The sequence below is a fragment of the Notolepis coatsorum genome (genome assembly GCF_963971535.1).
Source record: "Notolepis coatsorum genome assembly, chromosome: 3".
NCBI lineage: Eukaryota > Metazoa > Chordata > Actinopteri > Aulopiformes > Paralepididae > Notolepis > Notolepis coatsorum.
Genome location: NC_140167.1, coordinates 78,980,734 through 78,987,591, shown reverse-complemented (window position 1 = coordinate 78,987,591; position 6,858 = coordinate 78,980,734).

Below are 6,858 nucleotides of genomic sequence, written 5' to 3'. Positions count from 1 at the left end.
AACAGCCGACGGACTGGTGTGCACCAATGGTGGTGGTTCCCAAGCAGGCTACGGGAAAGGTGAGAATATGCACAGACCTCACTGAACTGAACAAATCTGTCAAGAGGGAGAGGCATCCACTTCCCTCAGTTGAACACACACTGGGACAGCTCGCCGGAGCCAGAGTGTTCTCTAAGCTGGATGCAAACTCAGGCTTCTGGCAGATTCCACTGTCAAAGGAGTCATCGCTATTAACCACCTTCATGACACCATTTGGACGGTATCGGTATAACCGCATGTGCTTTGGAATATCGTCTGCACCAGAGCACTTTCAGAAGCGCATGACACAGATCCTAGAGGGTCTGGAAGGCGTTGTGTGTCAGATGGATGATGTGCTCATCTGGGGAGCCACACAAAAACAGCATGATGAGAGGTTACGCACAGCACTGACACGACTCCAGGAGGCAGGGGTCACGCTCAATGCTGGAAAATGTGAGTTCTCCAAGAGCAAAATCAAGTACCTGGGACAGGTCATCGAGGGGTCAGGGGTGAGCGCAGACCCAGACAAAGTGTACGCAGTGAGAGCCATGAAAGAACCGAGGAACAGAGAAGTGAGGAGGATTTCTGGGGGATGGTAAATCATCTTGGAAAGTTTCTGCCTCACCTGGCGGAGAAGACCCTTCCACTCAGAGATCTGCTAAAGAGGTCAAACATGTGGGCATGGGGGCCCCCACAACAGGAGGCCTTCGTTAATATAAAAAAACAACTGACTACACCCCCTGGATTGACACTGTACGACCCAAACGCAGAAACCTTGGTCTCCGCTGATGCCTCGTCATATGGGCTGGGTGCAGTCCTTCTCCAGAGGCAAGCTGAACAAGCATGGAAACCGGTGGCGTATGCCTCGTGAGCCCTCACCAACACCGAACAGAGATACGCTCAAATAGAAAAGGAGGCACTGGCCTCCACATGGGCCTGTGAGAAGTTTGCTGAATTCCTCATTGGGAAAGACTTCCACATTGAGACAGACCACAAACCTCTGGTCCCTCTGCTAGGCTCGAAGACCCTAGACCAACTTCCACCACGCATACAACGGCTTAGGATGAGACTGATGAGGTTCTCCTACACCATATCACATGTGGCGGGCAAAAACATCGCGACAGCAGACGTGCTCGCCAGAGCTCCTGTAAGCAGCACATCAGACGGGCTACAAGAGGAAGAAATAAACCTGTATGTCGACTCCATCATGACAAGCCTGCCCGCTACAGAGAAAAGGCTCAGAGAGATCCAAACACACCAAGACAATGACCCCATAGTATGCCAGCTTAAGAGATACTGTGTGGAAGGATGGCCAGATAAGTTCTCCATAGAACGCGTGATTCAGCCCTACCTGCCACTCTCAGGAGAGTTCACGGTGCAAAAATGGACTGATGCTAAAGGGGGAGAGAATAGTCATCCCAGCGGCACTCAGAGCTGACATACTGGAAAAGCTGCACGAAGGACATCTCGGGATAACAAAATGTAGGGAGAGGGCTAAAAGGTCAGTATGGTGGCCAGGCCTTAGCAAGGAATTGCAAAAGATGGTAGAGAACTGTGACACATGTGCACGTGAGAGGGTGAACAAAAGAGAACCCATGATGTCAACAGAATTCCCAACAAGACCATGGTCCACTGTCGGAGCAGATCTGTTTCAAAACAACAACCAACACTACCTAGTCATCGTTGACTATTATTCCAGATATGTGGAAGTCGCCATACTGACATCCACAACATCAGAGGCAATGATCCAGCATTTCAAGTCAATATTTGCTCGTCACAGGATCCCAGAGGAGGTCCGCACGGACAATGGCCCACAGTATGCATCAGAGTGTTTCCGCAAGTTCTCACAGGACTGGTGTTTCAGCCATGTGACATCCAGTCCTCGCTTTCCACAGAGCAATGGGGAGGCAGAGCGCGCAGTGAGAACTATAAAAAGTCTGATCAAAAAGTCAAGTGATCCCTACCTTGCTCTAATGGCCTACCGCGACTAATGGCCTACCGCGACGCCCCACTCGCAAACGGATTCAGTCCCACGGAGCTTCTCATGGGGAGAAAAATCAGAACTCTTGTTCCTGTCATCCCGTCCCAACTAAAACCAAGATGTGCCGACACAGAGAAACTAAGAAGGACGGAACAAGTTTACAGACAAAAACGGCGACTGAACTACGATCGAAGACACAGAACACATCAGTTGCCCCTCATTCAACCGGGTGAACATGTGTGGATCAGAGACACTAAGGAGCGAGGCACAGTGGTGTCTATGGCAGGCACACCCAGGTCTTACCTTGTGGAGACACCCGGAGGAGGTACCCTACGGAGAAACAGGTCTCACCTCTCCCAAACCTGTAGCTCCAGATTCTGAAACCGACTTACCTGAGACGACACCATGGGTGAACCGTGAAACAGATGTAGTGGAGACACATGTCGCTAAAGTGACTCAAAACCAACAGCAGCGGCAGCCACAGAGCTTAATGACGATACCCACCTAGAGTGAGGGGCCCTCCAGGGCACCTAAAGGACTTTGTGTGCACACGTAGTTAAGTCCCTAATGATAATAATAATAATAAAAAAACAGAGTGAGATATGGGGCAGAATAATCCTCACACTCTGCAGAAGGGCTGGGCAGTCTACCCCACCCTTCTCTAAGAAAGAAGTTAAGTTACCATTCTAATGTGTTGTATAATTGCAAATAACTTTATACAGAAGAAGGGGAAAATATTATTAGTTAGTTATATTTAGCTACTATGGTTGATTATTGAGACTGTCATGTTATAAGTTCAGGGAAAGTTATTTATCCTAAGTTCAGGGAAAGTTATTTATCCTAGGAAGGGAGATGTAGTATTAGGTCATATTTGTATAGGAACCTTTGTGCGGTAGGAACCTTGATGTGTGACGGGGGGGGGGGAGTTAAATAAAGGATGCACGGACTCGAAAGCTATCGCCTGTGTCATATCGTCTCTTCATTATAACAAACCTAAGATCTCATGATTATAACTCAACAATCTCCTCCCATCTCCTCTCATCTCTTCTCCTCTTCTCTCCTCTCATCCTCCAATCTTATATGCTGCTCTGTCATGGTCTATAGTCTTCTCTTCCTCTCCTCTATCCTCTCCTCTTCTCCCCTCCTCTCATCTCCTATCTCCTCCTCCTCTCCTCTTCTCTTCTCTCCTCTCCTCTCCTCTCCTCTCATCTCATCTCTCCTCCTCCTCCACTCCTCTCATCTCATCCTCTCCTCCTCCTCCTCCTCCTCTCTTATACGCTGCTCTGTCATGGTTGTCTAGTCTTCTCTTCATCTCCTCTTTTCTCCTCCTCTCATCTCACCTCTCCTCTCTCCTCCTCCTCTCGTATCCTCCTCCTCTTCTCTCCTCTCTTCCTCCTCTCTTCTCCTCCTCTCATCTCCTCTCATCTCCTCTCTCCTCCTCCTCCTCCTCCTCTCCTCCTCTTCTCTCCTCTCCTCCTCCTCCTCCTCCTCCTCCTCCTCCTCCTCCTCCTCCTCTCCTCTCCTCTCCTCCTCCTCTCTTATATGCTGCTCTGTCATGGCTGTCTAGTCTTCTCTTCCTCTCCTCTTATCTCCTCCTCTCATCTCCCCTCTCCTCCTCCTCTCCTCCTCTTCTCTCCTCTCCTCCCTCCTCTCTTATATGCTGCTCTGTCATGGCTGTCTACTAGGGATGCCCCGATACATTTTATTGCCACCGATACCGATCACCGATCTTCTATGAGCCATATCGGCCGATCCACTGCCGATACCGATTTGTTTTTGTTGGTTTTGTTACTTGTTACTCTTACTGTCATGCACTTGTCCTAATATACTAACCTACACTGTAGCACCAACATTGTAACCAACATTGTTACTCAGCTGATAGAGTTGTGCCCTTCCTGATGACTTGTCGTACATAACTTGTAAGTCGCTTTGGATAAAAGAGTCAGCTAAATGACTACATGTAATGTAAATAGTATACCCATTGTTCAATAATAAACTGTATGCCTCACTGTGTGGATGAGGCTGGAATCATTATTTGATCATCATCAGGCTTGACTTAAAACATTACTTTCCTAACTTAGTGAAACTAAATATAACAAATTAACACATAGATATAAATGTACTGAATTGTTATTTCTTATTTGATTGATTAATTAATTAATTAATCGATTTATACTTTTTTTTGATTGATTAATTAATTAATTAATCGATTTATACTTTTTTTTTACCGATACCCGATCCAGCTATTTTAGTGAATATCGGCCGATACCGATCGCTGGCCAATCGATCGGGGCATCCCTACTGTCTAGTCTTCTCTTCCTCTACACTCATCCTCTCCTCTCCTCCTCTCATCTCCTCTTTCCTCTCCTCTCTCCTCCCCCTCCTCCTCCCCCCTCCTCCTCCTCCTCCCCCTCCTCCTCCTCCTCCTCCTCCTCCCCCTCATCCTCCCCCTCATCCTCCTCCTCCTCCTCCTCTCTTATATGCTGCTCTGTCATGGCTGTCTAGTCCTCTCTTCCTCTCCACTCATCCTCTCTTCTCCTCACTGGGCTCATTGTTAGTTGATTAGTGGCCCCATTCACACACACACACAGACACACAAATGCACACAAACACACACACAAATGCGCACAAATGCGCACACATGCACACGAACACACGCACATGCACACAAACACACACTAACCATCACCACTGTTGCCACAACCAGACCAATACAATGCTGCCAGTCAGAGCTAAAAATACACCAGGCAAGCTGCCGGTCTATCAGAGAGAGAGAATGAGACGGACGACAGTATGTGTGTGTTGTGTGTGCATCATCGTGTGTGTGCATATGTGCATGTTGTGTGTGTGTGTTGTGTGTTTATGCAGTGTGAAATACTTCCACATACATGATTATATGAAGAATTGGCATGTTTCAATGTGTGTGTGTGTGTGTGTGTTTGTGTGTGTGTAGGAGAAAGCAATGCTGTGATTGGTTGGTGATGTCAGGAGGGGGTTCCACCATACTGTCTGCCAAGAACTGGACAGAGACCCAAGTTAGCAAAACAGTCTTTCAGTCTCTCTCTCTCTCTCTCTCTCTCTCTCTCTCTCTCTCTCTCTCTCTCTCTCTCTCTCTCTCTCTCTCTCTCTCTCTCTCTCTCTCTCTCTCTCTCTCTCTCTCTCTCTCTCTCTCTCTCTCTCTCTCTCTCTCTCTCTCTCTCTCTCTCTCCCTATCTCTCCATCTCTCTCCCTCTCTCTCTCTCTCTCTCTCTCTCTCTCTCTCTCCTCTCTCTCTCTCTCTCTCTCTCTCTCTCTCTCTCTCTCTCTCTCTCTCTCTCTCTCTCTCTCTCTCTCTCTCTCTCTCTCTCTCACAGCAACCCTAACCCTAACCCTAACCAGGGCAACCAGGGTTTCAACATAATAACCTAATACCATTATAAACTACTGACAAATAAACAAATCACATTTCATCTATATATAAAAAAATCAAGTCACTCTCTCTCTCTGTTTCTCCTCTCTCTCTCTCTCTCTCTCTCTCTCTCTCTCTCTCTCTCTCTCTCTCTCTCTCTCTCTCTCTCTCTCTCTCTCTCTCTCTCTCTCTCTCTCCCTCTCTCTCCCTCTCTCTCTCTGTGTGCCTCCCACTACCATGCTCTAAGTGTCCTCCTGCAGACAGTGTACCAGTCATATTAACGCACACAGCCAGTTCCTGTTTGTCATTCAGCTCATCTGAATGACTGTAGCGGTCTTGGTTTAGTTACTGTTGGTCATTCAGACGAGGCCTTGGTTCAGTGGATGGAGCCTCTGTGATGAGGGTGTGTTGAGCTACTGTATCTATTCACTGCTGCTGCTGAAGACACCATGCGTCCTGACAGAGGACAGAAAGAATCAACAGTGTTTTGATGTACAACAGCACATCTGTTTGTGGTTCAGTAGCCCTCGGGTTCATTTAAAGGGGAACGCCACCCATTCTATGAATTCCCATATGTTCTTCCTGTGCCCCAGGACAGTTCAGTCAGTATGTTCTTCCTGTGCTCCAGGACAGTTCAGTCAGTATGTTCTTCCTGTGCTCCAGGACAGTTCAGTCAGTATGTTCTTCCTGTGTCCCAGGACAGTTCAGTCAGTATGTTCTTCCTGTGTCCCAGGACAGTTCAGTCAGTATGTTCGTCCTGTGTCCCAGGACAGTTCAGTCAGTATGTTCTTCCTGTGCCCCAGGACAGTTCAGTCAGTATGTTCTTCCTGTGCCCCAGGACAGTTCAGTCAGTATGTTCTTCCTGTGCCCCAGGACAGTTCAGTCAGTATGTTCTTCCTGTGCCCCAGGACAGTTCAGTCAGTATGTTCTTCCTGTGCCCCAGGACAGTTCAGTTAGTATGTTCTTCATGTGTCTCAGGACAGTTCAGTCAGTATGTTCTTCCTGTGCCCCAGGACAGTTCAGTCAGTATGTTCTTCCTGTGCCCCAGGACAGTTCAGTCAGTATGTTCTTCCTGTGCCCCAGGACAGTTCAGTCAGTATGTTCTTCCTGTGCCCCAGGACAGTTCAGTCAGTATGTTCTTCCTGTGCCCCAGGACAGTTCAGTCAGTATGTTCTTCCTGTGCCCCAGGACAGTTCAGTTAGTATGTTCTTCATGTGTCTCAGGACAGTTCAGTCAGTATGTTCTTCCTGTGCCCCAGGACAGTTCAGTCAGTATGTTCTTCCTGTGCACCACTCTCTCCTGAAGCTAGAAATCAAAGAGAGATCTAGGGTAGCTCCATATACAATACATGTGAGGCAGACATAGTGGAGCCAGATATGGTCTCACACCTAAATGAGTTTCATATTCAACCATTGCTAACAGGTCTGAACCAGAATCAAAGCTCGCATGAACATGTTACGGGCCTGCAAAG